This window comes from Giraffa tippelskirchi, chromosome 2 (genome assembly GCF_054371585.1).
Source record: "Giraffa tippelskirchi isolate mGirTip1 chromosome 2, T2T-mGirTip1v1.2.pri, whole genome shotgun sequence".
In the NCBI taxonomy this organism is placed as follows: domain Eukaryota; kingdom Metazoa; phylum Chordata; class Mammalia; order Artiodactyla; family Giraffidae; genus Giraffa; species Giraffa tippelskirchi.
In genome coordinates this window covers 190,190,829-190,208,092 of record NC_137276.1, presented here as the reverse complement: position 1 = coordinate 190,208,092, position 17,264 = coordinate 190,190,829, and the positions used below count along the sequence as shown (strand labels likewise).

The window sequence follows — 17,264 nt, the reverse complement described above, 5'->3', positions numbered from 1 at the left end:
CACTTTGAAGTTATAGTTTGGAAAAGGAAATGGCAACCCGCACTTGTATGCTTGCCTGAAAAATCTCATGGACAGAAGAGCCTGGTGAGCTACAGTCCATGGGGTCTCCAAGAGTAGGACATGACTGAGCAAGTAAGCAAGAAGCTATAGTTAAGAGGTCAGCATGAGGCAAAGGTTATGTTTGGTATGTCTGTGTTTTTATGGACTTACCTTTAGAGCATCTGTGCTCTCAGACAGTTCTTTTTTCCTGAAATTTTGTGCCATGTGATAGGATGGGCAATACGTATCTGTGTTGGATGGACAGATGGATAAATGGATAATGGAGCTTCTCCATTTCCTTGGCCAGTTATTTCACTGAACTGCTGGTAGGATGAATTTCAGTCGAGTTCTGAGCTGCCTCCTGAAGCCTGGGTAGGTTTTCCTAAGCCCAGGGGGATTTCTTGGACTAGAGATCAGGAATCCTAGAAGTGATATCCCCTTGGCTCTGGCCTGTGAAATGTGCTAAAACATTTTGGCTAATAGTGACCATGGAGCTGACTGCACTGTGATCCCCAGTGCACTGGAGTTACTTCTTTCGTTGGAAACCCAGCTTTGTTTACCTTCTTGGGAATGTTGAACACTTCCTTGGAAACCTGCTAAGACAGGAGACATTTCTCCCCGCTCTCTTCAGAGAAAATACTCTTTTTTTGAATTTCCTTTACATCTTCTAGACCCGGGTAGTTTGTTTGTTTTTGGCTACACCTAGCCTTGCGGAATCTTAGTTCCCAAGGATTGAACTTGGGCCACAGCAGTCAAAGTGCAGAGTCCTAACCACTGGGGCCACCAGGGAACTCCTGAGACTAGGTTATTTTAGTGTATAAAGAATTCAGCCATTAGTAAACATTTATTCATATTTTAAAACATCTACCTTTTGAAGTTTTCTCAGATTCTTTATAGAAAGTGATATTAAAGGTATAGGAATGCCATTGATAAGTCTTCACTTATTTGTAGACTTGAATTCAGTTTAGCCTAGATAATAAACTTTGTTACAATATCCTTGAGCTAAACATTTCCATTAATGTAAATAGGTCATTGTGTATGGTCACACTGTTTATGGGTCTAAAGACTTCAGGGTGAAAGAGTTGGTATTTTATTACTTTGCTTCATTGTCCACTTTATCCATCACTGACTCTGGTATGTGCGAGTACCTCCTAATCGCTGGATTCTAAAGAGAAATTTGACTATCTTTCTGTGGGGTAGTGCCTTGGATTATTTTCTGGCTAAAACACTGAACAAAGCATTCCAGGGAAACCTTTGGTTTGTTTATCTACTTGCTCAAGCACTCAAAGTTTCCTGCCTAGTCAGTGTGGTTATCAGAAAAAGAAAGTGGTTATAAGAAGACTATTTTCTGCATACACTTTTTCTTCAATATGTTTTGTTTTCAACAGAATGATTATAGATTTACTTTACCTAGAAATGCATTTTCTCATTTAAAATACTATTAACTTTGCATTTTCAAAGAGTCATCAGTTCAACTCAGTCACTCAGTTGTGAACGACTCTTTGCAACCCCATGAACTGCAGCATGCCAGGCCTCCCTGTCCATCACCAACTCCTAGAGTCTACTCAAACTCATGGCCATTGAGTTGGTGATGCCATCCAACCATCTCATCCTCTGTCATCCCCTTCTCCTCCTACCTTCAATCTTTCCCAGCATCAGGGTCTTTTCAAATGAGTCAGTTCTTCACATCAGGTGGCCAAAGTATTGGAGTTTCAGCTTCAACATCAGTCCTTCCAATGAATATTCAGAACTGATTTCCTTTAGGGTGGACTGGTTGGATCTTCTTGCACTCCAAGTAACTCTCAAGAGTCTTCTCCAACACCACAGTTCAAAAGCATCAATTCTTCAGCACTCAGTGACTTAGCAGCAGCAGCAGCTTTCTTTATAGTCCAACCTTCACATCCATACATGACTACTGGAAAAACCATAGCCTTGACTAGACAGACCTTTGTTGGCAAAGCAATGTCTCTGCTTTTTAATATGCTGTCTAGGTTGGTCATAACTTTTCTTCCAAGGAGCAAGCGTCTTAATTTCATGGCTGCAGTCACCATCTGCAGTGATTTTGGAGCCCCCCAAAATAGAGTGCTGCTATTTCCACATCTATTTGCCATGAGGTGATAGGACTGGATGCCATGATCTTAGTTTTCTGAATGCTGAGATTTAAGCCAACTTTTTCACTCTCCTCTTTCACTTTCATCAAGAGGCTCTTTAGTTCTTCTTCCCTTTCTGCCATAAGGATGGTGTCATCTGCATATCTGAGGTTATTGATATTTCTCCTGGCAATCTTGATTCCAGCTTGTGCTTCTTCCAACCCAGCGTTTCTCATGATGTACTCTGCATATAAGTTAAATAAGCAGGGTGACAATATACAGCCTTGACGTACTCCTTTTCCTATTTGCAACCAGTCTGTTGTTCCATGTCCAGTTCTAGCTGTTGCTTCCTGACCTGCATACAGGTTTCTCAAGAGGCAGGTCAGGTGGTCTGGTATTCCCATCTCTTTCAGAATTTTCCGCAGTTTATTGTGATCCACACAGTCAAATGCTTTGGCATAGTCAAAGAGTCATACCTGGTATGTTAAATATCTAGGTATTTTTAAACAGCTTGAGTTATCAAAGTTTATGCTTTAGAAAAAAGACTATGTGGAAGTGAAATTTCAGTTTTAAAATATTTCTAGCAGTTTTTAGGGATTCCCTGATAGCTCAATTGGTAAAGAATCCACCTGCAATGCAGGAGATACCAGTTCCATTCCTGGGTCGGAAAGATAATGCTGGAGAAGGGAAAGGCTACCCACTCCAGTATTCTGGCCTCCATGGAGTCGCAAAGAGTTGTTAGCAAGGTTATCTTAGTAAACTGCTTTTTTTTTTTAGATCGGAAAAAAAGAGATTTGGCTCCAAAATGACATTTAGATCAGTAGTTCTCTGGAAACAGCCTAAATACTTGCTGATAGGGAATGGAAAGATTTGTGATGCAATTGATTAATAGGATACTCTACAGAATTTGAATGAACCAGACCTTTTTGCTTTGGTATGGATGGATCTCTAAGCCTGAAGTGTAGAGTGAAAAAATTCAAATTTCAAAATATTCTGTATTTCTTATGTAAATATTAAACCATTACTTAAAATGGTATCATATATGACATGTGTGTGTACATGTATGTGAATAAAAAGTAGGTAAATTCATGATTGTGGTTGGATCCCAGAGAAAAAGAGGAGGGTAGGGAGAGGAACACAAATCTCCATTAAAAAAGAATCCCTGAGAAGATAATGGCTATTTTGGTTAATGGGTTTGTGAGCATTTGTTATATTAATATTTGGACTTCTGTTAATGCTTCTGTAATGAAAAAAATTTCATGTACTATTTCCTAATGAAATAGGTTTCAACCGAGGAATCATACATTTATCAAGACTCTGGGAATGAGAATGCAGATTTTCCGATACATCCATATTTCAGTATGTCATTCTGTGAAAAATGAAAATTGGCAGAATGAATCTTGAAAATGAGGAAGGCTTCAAGTTGATCTGGTTCCTGGAAAGCTAGAGTAGCTGATGGGTTCAGAATAAATAGACCAGCAGCAGATTACCTAGCCCAACCCTGGCTCAACATCTAGCTTTGAGACACCCTGGACAAGTTAACTTCTCTATGCCTCTCAGTCTCCTCATTTACAGAATTAGAAAAACAGGCCCAACTCAGCACTGTTGTGAGGATTCTGTGAGTTCATGCATGTAGTAGGCATGCAACAAAGATTAGCTCTTACTTTCATGCTCACTTCTATTAGCAGCAGCCTCAGTCACAAATGCCATTTCCTTTGCCGGGAATGATTTTCATTTTTACCCTGATTTCATTTGTTTACTCCTCAGAGGAGTTCCCTGTGAATTCTCTCAAATTCCTCTGAGGCTCTCTGTCCTCCCCTACCTAGGGCAGTGCCTTGTCAGATCACAGTTGTAATTTAATAATTACTACGTAATAATAACACCAAATAGTATTATTTAATAGTAATAACAACTGCTTGTTAATTTCTCCCTCTCTTCCTGGATTGTAAACTGATTTTCTTCTTCACTACTGTGTCTTTGGTCCCTGGAACAAGGTCTGGCATTGGGAGATTGTTTTTTGTTTTGCTTTTTAAAATTCATTTTTGGCTGTGCTGGGTCTTCGTTGCTGCGTGGGCTTTTCTGTAGTTGTGGGGAGCGGGAGCTACTCTTCATTGCTTTACATGAGCTTCTCACTGAGGTGGCTTCTCTTGGTGTGGAGCACAGGCTCCAGGGCCCGTGGGCTTCGGTAGTTGCAGCTCCTGGCCTTTAGAGCACAGGCTCAACAGTTGTGACTCATGGGCTTAGTTGCTCCTTGGCATGTAGGATCTTTATGGATCAGGGATCCAACCTGTGTATACTGCATTGGCAGGCAAGTTCTTCACCACTGAAATACCAGGGAAGCCCAGAAACTGGTTATTGCCTAAATCAGCAAAGTTATAGTAGAGGTGAAAACTTCCATAGTTAATTTTACCAGGAAATGAATTGACTCCCTTTGCCTAGAGGATTAATTTAGCTTGCATTCGGAAGTAAATCTAGGATTATATGATTTAATAAAAATATATATCACATGCATGATGGTTTCTTTATAACAATAATTATAAGATACCAAAAGTTAAGATTAGCATCATATTTGTAATTTGATTTTAGAGGATCCTCTGATGGATAGGAAGCTGGAAAATTTCCAACACTTTAACCTTAAGATTTGATAAATGCTCTTCTGATTGTTTATCCTCAAGCTTACTCACTTTTTTTCTTTTAAAAATAACAAAAGGGGAATTAAACAGGAAATGATGCTTCTCAGGGAGCAGAATAAGCTTACATTCATTCAGAATACACTGATGTAATAAGTAGCTTGAGAAAAAGGGCTTTTGTAAATCAGATGGAATGTTACTTATAACTTTTAAGCAAACTATGAAACAATAAACCCTTTGGAAAGGGGACTAACAGAGTAGGAGGAAAGACAGGAAGCTCCTTCCCTCTTAGCTGTGGGCTTATTTATTCTGGGAGAGAAACCTAAGAAGGATTTAAAATTTGAGGAAGGGCTGTGTGTTCAGATACTAGCATATTTCTCCAGGAAAGACGTCACATAGGATTTTGAACTGATTAAAAGCCCAAGTTTATTAGATAAGTAGAGAGCTGAGCAAAACGTGAGCAAGAAGGAAACTTGCAAAGCATTGAAGGGATTTTACCACCCAAATAGGGTGGAGGAGAGGTGAAATGTCAGGGCTCAGAAAAGAAGGCAGAGCCCTACATGGAAAAAGAAAACTACAAATGTCGCCTTGGGAGTCTTCTGCCTGCATACCCCCACATTTGGAGACACATGATTTGTAATACAAATCACTAGGAAAAAAAGTTATAGCTGTATTTTGTCTTATCCTACTTCTCTGTTAATGGTTGTATACGGAAATCATAAGTAACTGCATTTTAAATGTTGAGCATGCATTCATTCCTTCACTGGGACACACTTTGCTAAACTTGGAGTAAAATCGTCACTTTTTAATTCTTTTTTTTTAATGGAAGTAAAAAAAATGTATTCTTTAAAATTGGGCAGAATTGATTGAAAGTATCAGCTGGGAAGGATACTGGAAGATACCAACCTATAGCTTTATTTATTTTAAATTTGAAGCTGTGTGCCTGCAAAATTCCACTAATAACTACTTAATATGTAAAATTTATTAATCATCTGCCCCCAAATCAGGGTTGAAGAGTACTTTTGAAGTCATGTTGTTAGAAAACTTTGGGAAATACTGGTTTAAGTAACATTCTAACGCTTGTAACCACACTGCATTAGCATGGACATCACCTGGGAGCTTGCAAGAAATGCAGAATCTCATGACCCCCCTGCCCCCAACCTTCTGATAGGAATCAACAGTTTGACAAGATGCTCAGGTGATGATAATGGACATTAAAGTTTTTTAAGGTCTACTATACAAATCCCTCCCAAGCGTTTTTTTAAAACAGAGTATCTTTGGTAACGGGTGACTCATTGTCCAAAAATGGAACCTGTATTATCTTTAGGTAACCTAAGCATGTTCTTCCACGCCAACTTCAAAGTTGTTAATTCCCTGAATTTTGCATTCACTGGCCTTGGCTTAAGCCCTGCTAGCCTTCAGAACTAGGCTATGCCTCTTTTTCATGAAGGCCATTCAGACTTGAGAATGGCCATCTTGTTTGCCTTCCATGATTTAAGCTTTTCCAGGTGTAACTAAATCCCCATCCTCTAGCTATTCTTGGTGTGACATTGTTGGAGGTTTCTTTCCTAACCTTCCAGCTTAAGATTTGTGATTGCTTCTTTCCTCTAGCAGATAGTAACTAGTACAGGTTGAAGACGATAGAAACCCAGGAGTTGTGCTTTCTATACATTTAGGGAGAATGATTCTGAGGTGCAAGTTTTTCAAAATCTGCAATTTTCTTAGGTTCAAAATTCTGTCTCATGGTGGAGACTTCTGTTATCATAGAATTAGAATAGAATAGAATGGTGGTGGTTTAGTTGCTAAGTTGTGTCTGACTCTTGCAACCCATGGACTGTAGCCCGCCAGTCTCCTTTGTCCATGGGATTTTCCAGGCAAGAGATCCAGGGGATCTTTCCGACCCAGGTATTGAACTCTGGTCTCCTGCACTGCAGACATATTCTTTACCAACTGAGCTACCAGGGAATTCCCTAATAGAATAGCATAGAAGTCTTCTATTATAATTGCCACTAAAGGGCACCACTTTGCCTTTGTTCTAATTTCTAAATGCACAAACTGCTTAGCACTTCACAAGTGAAATGTATATTGAAATATATGAAAATAAGCATTTTCTGTTTCTCCATAAATTTTGAACTTTAGAGAAGAAAAATCCCATGTAGTCCACAACTCAGCGTATCAACTGATTTCTTTTTTCTCTGTCTTACAGTCATGTGTCACCACACATACATCTCACATATGGAAATGTACTCAGCTTTTTAAAACTTTCTTTATTTGGTAGAATCTAAATATTTTTCATGTTACTCTATGATTTTCGTAAGTAAGTATAATCATTTTCTTATTGTAGGACATCAGATTCATCAATGAGTTCTGAAATAAATATTTGCCCTATTTTTGGTGGTATTGTTTTTGATATTTGTTTCCTGTTTGTTTTTTTTTTTTAACACTTTCTGCTAACACAAGAAATACAGAACATGCAGGGTTTTCTGTTTTATTTGTTTCTGTATCAGAATTTTTAGTCTTGTGTAAGAAAAATGGTAGCAGGAGCAATTTGAGATTTTTTTTCTTCCAAAGTTTTTTCGAGAAAGTAGCCTACCACACATTGTTAAAGCAGTTGCTGTTCTCACTAACTTCCCACCCTTCCTTCTGGATATTTTTGTTTTTGATCTCTCCTCATTCTCCTGTCTCCCTACATCCCCTTGCTCTCTTCAGAGAGTTTTCCAGCAGCTCCTTTGCTCACCTCTGCATTGAACAATAAAGCTGTGTGTCTGTGTAGAGAGGAGCTGAAAAAGGAGACAGATGGTTCTTTCATTACCAGGTTGCTCCGGATTAATTGAGTTGGATCTGTTATTTTTTTCAAGGGGACTGAGCTGGATCCCGTGGATAACCAGTCATGAGCTACCGTCATGTAGTACATGCAGCTGGTTTTGCTCTTGGATTTCTTTGTTTTTGGTAATCACGTCATCCTGTGGAGAATTTAGGGAGGGGCCTGTAGTGACTTTACTAAAGTAGTGTTTTCATTAACTTTTCTTTTTAATGGCTTAAGATTTTTCTTGGGTTGCTGAGCCATCCTTATAAGTGTGCTGAATTTGTGTTTTGTTTCAGCACTTGCAAGTGAAGAAGCAGCACAACCTCTTGTCTTGGATAATTTCTAGTGGATAATATAGCAGCAGCCTTCTGGGCCTCTGGCGCCCTGACCACAGTCTACACCCTCAGGAACAGAGAGGACCTCTGGGAAACAGATTCCTAAAAGTGTAGGTGAGCAAAAGCACCAGATCTGTCATCTCAGACTTCTCAGATGTTAAGTATGAACACTTGAAATGTTTTGATACAATTCTTATACAGTTAAACTGACTTTATTGGTATATAATTGCTTTACAATGTTGTGTTAGTTTCTGCTTGCATAACAATGTGATTTAGCCATATGTCTACATATATCCTGCTTTTTTTTGAACCTCCCTCCCACCCCACCCTCCATCCCACCCCACCCTCTATCCCACCCTTCCAGGTCAGCACAGAGCACCAAGCTGAGCTCCCTGTGCTTTACAACGGTTTTCTGCTGGCCAGTGACTTTAAAATACCCTTTCCTTCTCTGTATACAGCTGCCTGTTAATTTATCTCTCACCAGTTTAACATGTAGCCAGAGGGCCTTTGAAACTACGTTATCATGTGACCAATGACTCGTTCAGTTCAGTGCAGTCCAGTTGCTCAGTCATGTCCGACCCTTTGTGACTCCATGGACTGCAGCACGCCAGGCCCCCCTGTCCATCACCAACTCCCGGAGCCTACCCAAATTCACGTCCATTGAGTCGGTGATGCCATCTAACCATCTCATCCTGTGTCGTCCCATTCTTCTTCCTGCCTTCAATCTTCCCCAGCATCAGAGTCTTTTCAAATGAGTCAGTTCTCTAGCATATCCCGAAACTGAGCTATGAAAACTTTAGTTATTATTTTTATTCTCAGTCTTAATGGCCTTCTTTGGGACTGTTCTAACCCAACATCAAAGTGAAAGAGTAAGTAAACTGAAGTTACAGCTACGTGCATCACAAGTGCTGTTAACCAGCTGTGTTAGAATGAACTCTAGTTCCCTCTCTGTCTTTATGCTACAATTAATAATATTCACTGAAGTATGTTAATATAGTTTGTAGGTATATTCTCTTTACTATTCCTAGAATCCCATGTACAAGTATACACCCATTTATAAATTTATTCTGAGAAAGCTCTGGAGCTCAAATGTCTACTAGGAATTAGCTCTATGTTTTACCCATGAATCCATCGTCTTTCTGATATGTTGAGGTTTGTCAGAGAACTATTATTCATCTAGCAAAACAAATTAATCACTTTGTTTGCAAATCATTTTGTGATGGACACTTATTGACTGACAGCATTGTGCTTTATGGGTACTGGGGAGTTTGGGCATTTACAATGGTTTGGGGATTTAGTCCTTGGGAATCTCTTGAGATCTTCATTGTTCACACCAAAATTATGAGTGGATTCAAAGCCTATCCCTAGTGTCCCAAGCCACTGGGCTTGCAGAGCTCCTGAGCATCATGAACATAGGCTGGAGGTAGGGCTGGGTCTTCAGTTTCTTCCTGCCAGAATATTTATGTTTGGCTGCATTGGGTCTTTGTTGCTGCATTCGGGCTTTCTGTGGTTACACTGAGCGAGGGCTACTCTCTAGGTTTCTCATTGCAGTGGCTTCTCGTTGCACAGCATGGGCTCTAGAGCACAAAGGCTCAGTGGTTGTGCCGCATGGGCTTAGTTGCCTCAAGGCATGTGGAGGCTTCCTGGAGCAAGGATCGAACCTGTGTCCCCTGCATTGGCAGGTGATTCTTAACCACTGGACTAGAAGGAAAGTCCCAGAAACATCTTAACTGAATGAAATCTGGGCTTTAAAGGGCTTCCCTTGTGGCTCAGCGGTAAAGAATCCATCTGCGTGCAGGAGACATGGGTTCAATCACTGAGTCGGGAAAAGGAAATGGCAACCCACTCCAGTATTCTTGTCTGGAGAATTCCATGGACAGAGGAGCCTGGCGGGCTACAGTCCATGGGGTTGCAAGAGTTGGACACAACTTAGCAACTAAACCACCACTGCTGGGCTGTAATCATCTTGGTGATTTGTGGAACTGCCTTTCCTGTCAATCTATATATCTCCTTCCATCAAGAAGATGGAAATATTTTGAGTCTTTATAGCCTAACAGCGAAGAGCAGAGATTCTGGTGTGTGCCTGGGTTCAAATTCCAGCGCTGCCACTTACCACTTGAGCATCTGTGGGCACATTATAACTTCTCTGTGCTTTAGTGTCTTCATCTGTATGATAGGGACGACCTTTCTTAAGGGGTGGTTTTAAGGATTAAAAGAGTTATATACCCAAAGCATGTAGTTTTATTGCCCTCTGTTGTGTTGTTTCTTCTTCTTCCTCCGTTCCCTAGTCTAGGGCTGACAGATACTCAGCTCTTCATCCTTACCTTGTTAAGATGAAGGTGTTAGGTGCTGCTGATTGACCCCAGCATTTGCTTCTGAGCCTCGAACATAGTGTTTGAATCCTCAACATTGTAATGGATCCAAATCAGAGTGTAAGATGAAAACTATTTTCCGAGTCAGATTATTTGTAAAGCTCTTGATTTCATTTCTTGCTTCAAGACATAAATTTGATATGCTGATTATTTACAAATCTGGGTGGTTTGGTTTTTTACTAGGGCTCAGAGCAGTTCAATTATGAAAAGCATAAAAAGGTATAGCTGCTATAGCCAGAAATATGGTCTGAGTTCTGCTAATGAATTACTATTACCTTAAATGCCTTTTATTTTATAAGCAGATGAGTAAGGCTTTCTAATACAGATACTTTGAAATGTTTAAATGAATGTAGAGAAATAATAGCTAGCATATAGTAATGGAAGCTTAATTTTTTTTTTTTTTTTTGGCTTTTGTTGTACAATGTCATGAGTTCTGTAATATATTTACAAGGATGTTATGAAGTTAGTTTTTTAGTGAAGTCTTGGTGTATGGGCAGCTGATACTTTATTAGTTTTAAAAGAAGAATTAAAAACAAGATTAGGAAAGTCCTTACCATGTGCCAGACATTTTTCTAAGTGCTCTATATTTACAACTTACATAGCTCTATTAGGTACTATCTTTATTCCCATTTTACAGATGAGGTATAAAGAGATTAAGAAACTTCCTAGGGTCATATCACTAGACAGAAGTAGAACTGAAACTCAAACCCAGGGGTCTGATCACCACACAGGCAACTTTAACACCCAATTGTGCCGCTGCCTACGAAGACTAAATTGTATGAAGAAGATGAGAAGGAAATGGAAGAACCAAATTAAAGATTCTTAAATGCCAGGCTAAGTGATTTTATGTGTATTTGGCAGACAATGGAATGCCACTGAAGGTTTTCCTGTGGGGGCAGGTGACAAAATGAGAGCTGGCCTTTGGGGAGTTTATGCCAGTGAGCACGTGGGCTGGTTTAAAGGGAAGATAGCTTAAAGACCATTGCTAGTGGTTTGAGAAGTAATGAGAACTGTGGGTTTAGGAAACAGGATTAAGATAAGAGCTTGAGAACACCTGTATTTAGGTGTGGTGAGGAAGAAGAGAAAGGAGTCAGAAGCTCAGGCAACAGGAGTGAGACCCTAGAGATTGAAAACTGTAGAGACTGGAAAGGACTGGAATGAAATGAAGACTTCAGGGTTATTACTGTGTACCCACGATGGGCCTGGAATCAGGCTGGAGGAAAACCCACATAAAAATGTTCTCCTGAGCTGCCGACTCTGCTACTTATGAGTGAGGTCACTTTTGGCAAGTCTTTACTTTTTTTCTAAATCCTGTCTGCTGCTTCTGTTATGTGGTGACATAGGACCTTACTCTGTCTGAATGCCCTCAACTCTTGCAGTTTTTCTAGCTCTAAGATCTATAATACCTGGGTCGCAGTTGTGAATAGCAATCACTGGAAATGTTGTTGTGATTGTTTGGCAATTCAGTTGGCCCTTTTAGGTAAATAAGAAGGTGATGGAGAATGAAGTGTGTGTCCCTTAGGTGTAATCTGAGAGAAATCCTATATATTTTCTCTGAGGCTGTAAACAATATAGGAAAGAAAATGTCTGGGAATTTACAAAGAGACTGCGAACATCCCCTAGAATGGTTAGCGAAGTTTTTCTCAAAGCTGTTTATTTTCAGAGTCCCACTAGTTTGTTCAGACAAAATTCTGTTGATTAGAAATTTTAAAAGATCAAGCCCAAAGGACTCTTAAAAGTGGTAGTATGGAACTTAGAACGAGCTTCCAGTTCCTCTCAGACTGTTTTATTGTGAAGCCCTGATCCTCTCCATGGGATCTAATTCCTTTTTCCTTGGACCTTCTCCAGCAGTGCTTCTCAAACATGCAGATCACTAGGGATCTTGTTAAAATGCGTGTTTGACTCTGTGGATCAAGGAGTGGAGCTGAGAATCTGCATCTCTACCAGGTTCCCGGGCGATGCTGGGACTGTTACCCAATGCAGGTTCGTGAGCCTGCAGTGAGGCCAGATAACTAAATGTAAGATTTTGGAGCAGAGAAAAGTTTATTGCAGGGCCAACCCAGAAGAATGGGTGTCTTGTGCTCAAAACCCCGGGCCTCTCAGGTGATTTGGGGGGAGAAGTTTTTATAGGCAAAATATGGGATGAGAGATGCAGGGTGTGTGACTTTGTTCTGATTGGTTGGTGGTGAGGTAACAGGGTATGTTCCAGGAATCTTCTGCTGAGCCTGAAGTTATCATCTTACACCTGGGTGGGATGCTGTAGTTTCTGCAGAAGAACTCAAAAATGCATCAGTTCAGTTCAGTTCGGTTGCTCAGTCATGTGTGACTCTTTGCGACCCCATGGACTGCAGCATGCCAGGCCTCCCTGTCCATCACCAACTTTCGGAGTCACTCAAACTCATGGCCATTGAGTTGGTAATGCCATCCAACCATCTCATCCTCTGTCATCCCCTTCTCCTCCCACCTTCAATCTTTCCCAGCATCAGGGTCTTTTCAAATGAGTCAGCTCTTCACATCAGGTGGCCAAAGTATTGGAGTTTCAGCTTCAACATCAGTCCTTCCAATGAATATTCAGGACTGATTTCCTTTAAGATGGACTGATTGGATCTCCTTGCAGTCCAAAGGACTCTCAAGAGTCTTCTCCAATACCGCAGTTCAAAAGCATCAACTCTTTGGTGCTCAGCTTTCTTTATAGTCCAACTCTCACATCCATACATGACTACTGGAAAAACCATAGTATTGACTAGATAGACCTTTGTTGGCAAAGAAATGTCTCTGCTTTTTAATATGCTGTCTAGGTTGGTCATAACTTTTCTTCCAAGGAGGAAGCATATTAATTTCATGGCTGCATGCACCATCTGCAGTGATTTTGGAGCCCCCAAAAATAAAGTCTGCCACTGTTTCACCATCTATTTGCCATGAAGTGATGGGACCGGATGCCATGATAATAGTTTTTTAATGTTGAGCTTTAAGCCAACTTTTTCACTCTCCTCTTTCACTTTCATCAAGAGGATCTTTAATTTTTCTTCACTTTCTGCCATAAGTGTGGTATCATCTGCATATCTGAGGTTATTGATGTTTCTCCTGGCAATCTTGATTCCAGTTTGTGCTTCATCCAGCCCAGCATTTCTCATGATGTACTCTGCATAGAAGTTAAATAAGCATGGTGACAATATACAGCCTTGACGTACTCCTTTCCCTATTTGGAACTAGTCTGTTGTTCCATGTCTAGTTCTAAGAGTTGCTTCCTGACCTGCATACAGATTTCTCGAGAGGCAGGTCAGGTGGTCTGATATTCCCATCTCTTGCAGAATTTTCCACAGTTTGTTGTGATCCACACAGTCAAAGGCTTTGGCATAGTCAGTAAATCAGAAATAGATGTTTTTCTGGAACTCTCTTGCTTTTTCAATGATCCAGCGGATGTTGGCAGTTTCATCTCTGGTTCCTCTGCCTTTTCTAAAATCAGTTTGAACATCTAGAAGTTCACAGGTCACGTACTGTTGAAGCCTGGCTTGGAGAATTTTGAGCATTACTTTACTAGCGTGTGAGATGAGTGCAATTGTGTGGTAGTTTGAGCATTCTTTGGCATTGCGTTTCTTTGGGATTGGGATGAAAACTGACCTTTTCCAGTCCTGTGGCCACTGCTGCATTTTCCAAATTTGCTGGCATATTGAGTGCAGCACTTTCATAGCATCATCTTTTAGGATTTGAAATAGCTCATCAAACATGCATAATTATGTGTATGCCTTAAGGAGGAACCAGGACACTGCCCTAAGGCTGCACTGTTGTTTCTTGACTGTTCCTCCTTTGTTTCTACATCCCCTCTCTTTCCTGATTACCAACTGTTTGCCCTTTGAAACCTAGGGAAGGTCTAGAAGGCAGAATGAAGCCTATTTCCTACAAACAGAAACCGGGGGACACAGGAAGGATTTACACCAGGGAGGGTCCCACAAGGTTCTGCTGGTTTTTGAACCACACCCTCAGGAGCTGGGGTCTAAAATGTTTCATTCTACTTACCACAGCAGATAATGGTAATCCTTTTGAAACAATGTAACTTGCCTCACCAGACCAGGAGCTCTGTTCACCATGTCTTGAAGTAGAGCACACACCAGTAACAAGTGTTCAATAGTAGTAGGGTAATCCGTTCTTACCCATGTCAGTGATTTGTATGGTTCAGTGGCATCAGTAATTTGAATTGTTTATAGATAGAGGATTTTCTTTTTAACTGAAAGATTGAAGCAAATGTAATAATCTTCATGTAAGTTAAAAAATACATTTACTATGTGGCCCATGATAACATGTGTATACCCAAATCCTTGTATTAGAATTTCAGTGTAGTGATTCTGAAAACTGAAGTCTTTGTGCACTGGTGTCAAATTGAATCTCAGAGACAGCGTTCTGGGTGAAGTAAAAAGGAATAGCTTTATTGCTTTGCCAGGCAAAGGGTAACACAACAGTCTTGTGTGCTGAAAAACTGTGTATTCCCTCCTGGAAGGGTTTGGTGAGGAATTTTATAGTAGTGGTCCAAGGGTATGGTTGCCAATGAGGATCTAGGTGTGTGCAGGTCCTTCGCTCCTTTAATCAGGCCTCAGGGTCTCCTTTGTATCTGCACCCCCTTCCTTCCCTGATTAGCAACTGTTTGAATCTGCTCCTTAAAACTCAGGGAAGGCCATGGAGGCTGTTCCCTACAAACAAGGAAAGGGGTGGGGGCACAGAAAGGCCTCTGTGCCCAAGAGCCCCACAGGTCCTGCTTGGTTTCAGTAGCTGTGTTTATATAATAGTAACCAAATGTCTATTAACCGGTGAATTGATAAATTGTGACTGTGGTATAGACATAAAATGGAATACTACTTAGCGATGTCAACTAATTAAAAAATTATACAACCTTAAAGTTGAGAAGTATGTTTTATTTGGTGGCCTTTCTGAGGACTGTAACTGGAGAGATGGCCTCTAGATAGCTCTGAGGAACTGTTCCAAAGAGGTTAGGGAGGAGCTAGGATATAGAGGAGTTTTTGCTAAATTAAAGGGCTTCCCCAGTGGCTCAGATAGTAAAGAATCTGTCTGCCATGCAGGAGACCCAGGTTTGATCCCAGGAAGATCCCCGACCTTGCCTGGAGAATTCCATGGACAGAGGAGCCTAGTGGGCTATAGTCCATGGGGTCACAAAGAGTCAGACATGACTGAGCAACTAATGCTTGCTTTGCTAAACAAACAAACAAACGTAGTTGAACATCAGAAAATTACTGCTAATCACAAAAGAGACATCTTAAGTTAATGATTTTGGTGCTTTTCTGTGTGTGGGAAGATGCGAAGTCTGGGCTCATTGAAATTACTCCTTTGATAGACATCTTAACTGTCCATGACCCATATCCTGTTTTTCTCCATCTCAGGGTGTGCTGTCAGAGGGTTAGGGGTGGTGGAGGGGGTGGGGAAAGTGGCTGCAGTGGCTGATGGTTTGATGGTGGGCAACCCTGTTGTTTATTGGAATGGCAAGCAACATTTTTTCCCTCACAATAAGAAAAAGGAAGGAATTCCTGGTAGAAATAATGACATGCGTATTTTTTTTCAAAAGCATTATGCTAATATACACAAGCCAGAAATAAGATATGTATTGTATGATTCCATTCATATGGCCTTTTAGAGAAAGTGAAATTGCAATGGTAAACAGATCAGGGGCCAGAAACTGGGGGAAGAGAATTGCCTGCAAAGAGGGACACAAGAACTTTCAGACTTGATGGCAATGTTTAGTATGATTTTGGTGATTGTTATACGACCTTACAAGTTTGTCAAAGCTCATGAAATTGTACACTTAAAAGTGGCGGATTTTATTATAATTTTTTCCCTCTACACAGTTAATCTTAAAAATTGGCCACATCATTAACCTGTTAACAGTTTCTCTTACTCATAGAGTCTACCTAGTCAGTGGGGCATTAATATAAGAAGTAGAGAAAATTTCCGCTCTAGGAGAAGAAATGGGTCTCTGGGAGAAAATATGAATGAACAGTAGGAACATAAGAAGTTCCCTTAAAAACTTCTTTGTTTATTTTCAATGAAGCTGAGTCTCAAGGGAGAAATCTCGAAAACAGAAGCTTCAGTTCATTCATTTTTAACATCTAGTATAGTGTACTATTAGCTGAATGATTTTGGTGTGTCCTGTATGCTATTAAAAACACCAAAATTCTGCTGATAAGTCATTTCTTTTTATATTCTTTGCAGGGAGCATACCCAGTTTAGGGGGCAGGATTTGGTCATCTGCTTTGGCACTGAGAGCTTAGCTTTTATTGGGTAAAAAGATATGTCTATACATCTTAAGGATGAAATCTGGGAAAAGCATTGGCTTTCTTGAAAGATTGAAAGAGGAGATATGTGTACGCATATAGGAAATAGCTGCATAGCATTGTATAGCAGAAGAACCGAGGAGAAAAAGAGAAAGAAAATGATACATATTCTTCTTTTGCTATGCACAAAATGCTGTTTAGAAATCAGCCAAATGTATACAGCTGGTCCAATTTATTGAAACTATACAAATCTTTTGTAGGGATAAGTGTGCATAAATCAAATTATAATTTTCTATTTATTTACTCAGTAATATCAGATTTCCCCGCCTTAATTTGTTTTAAATAACAGTAGCTCAGAACTTCAGATTTCAGTTTAGCTTTTTAACATGGTATAATATTACTTACTACTTAATTTTATATGTATTATTCTTTATTTTAAAATTATGGCCTATTGAAAATTTTCAGATCCTTCTAGTAGAAATCTGATCAACCAGATTTACTAATTCCTTAAGATTTATCTCTTTAATTGTGAATTGAACAGTTTTTCATATTATATTATTTCTAAGTAAGTATATTTTAATAGATGCATACTTTATCATTCCCTTGCTTAAAATGTTAAATGACTGTGTTAAGTTCATGCTGTTATAGTTTTAAAATACAGTAATTATAGTTTTTCAGAATGTACAATTTAGAAGTTTCCAATAATGTATAGAA

General features: G+C 39.9%; 1 protein-coding gene across 40 annotated transcripts in view; it reads left to right on the top strand.

Annotated features, from left to right (window-relative positions):
• Positions 1–17,264, top strand: part of ST3GAL6 (ST3 beta-galactoside alpha-2,3-sialyltransferase 6) — an 80,302-nt gene that overhangs the window by 13,028 nt on the left and 50,010 nt on the right. For 18 of the 40 annotated variants that reach the window (XM_081572556.1, XM_081572523.1, XM_081572512.1 and 15 more), the window contains exon 2: positions 7,862–8,014. The exons of 10 other annotated variants lie outside the window; for them this stretch is intronic. The gene's annotated coding sequence lies outside the window, so the exon portion shown is untranslated. The remainder of the gene's footprint in view (positions 1–7,861; positions 8,015–17,264) is intronic. 12 more of the 40 variants (XM_081572519.1, XM_081572551.1, XM_081572518.1 and 9 more) reach the window with 1 other exon arrangement.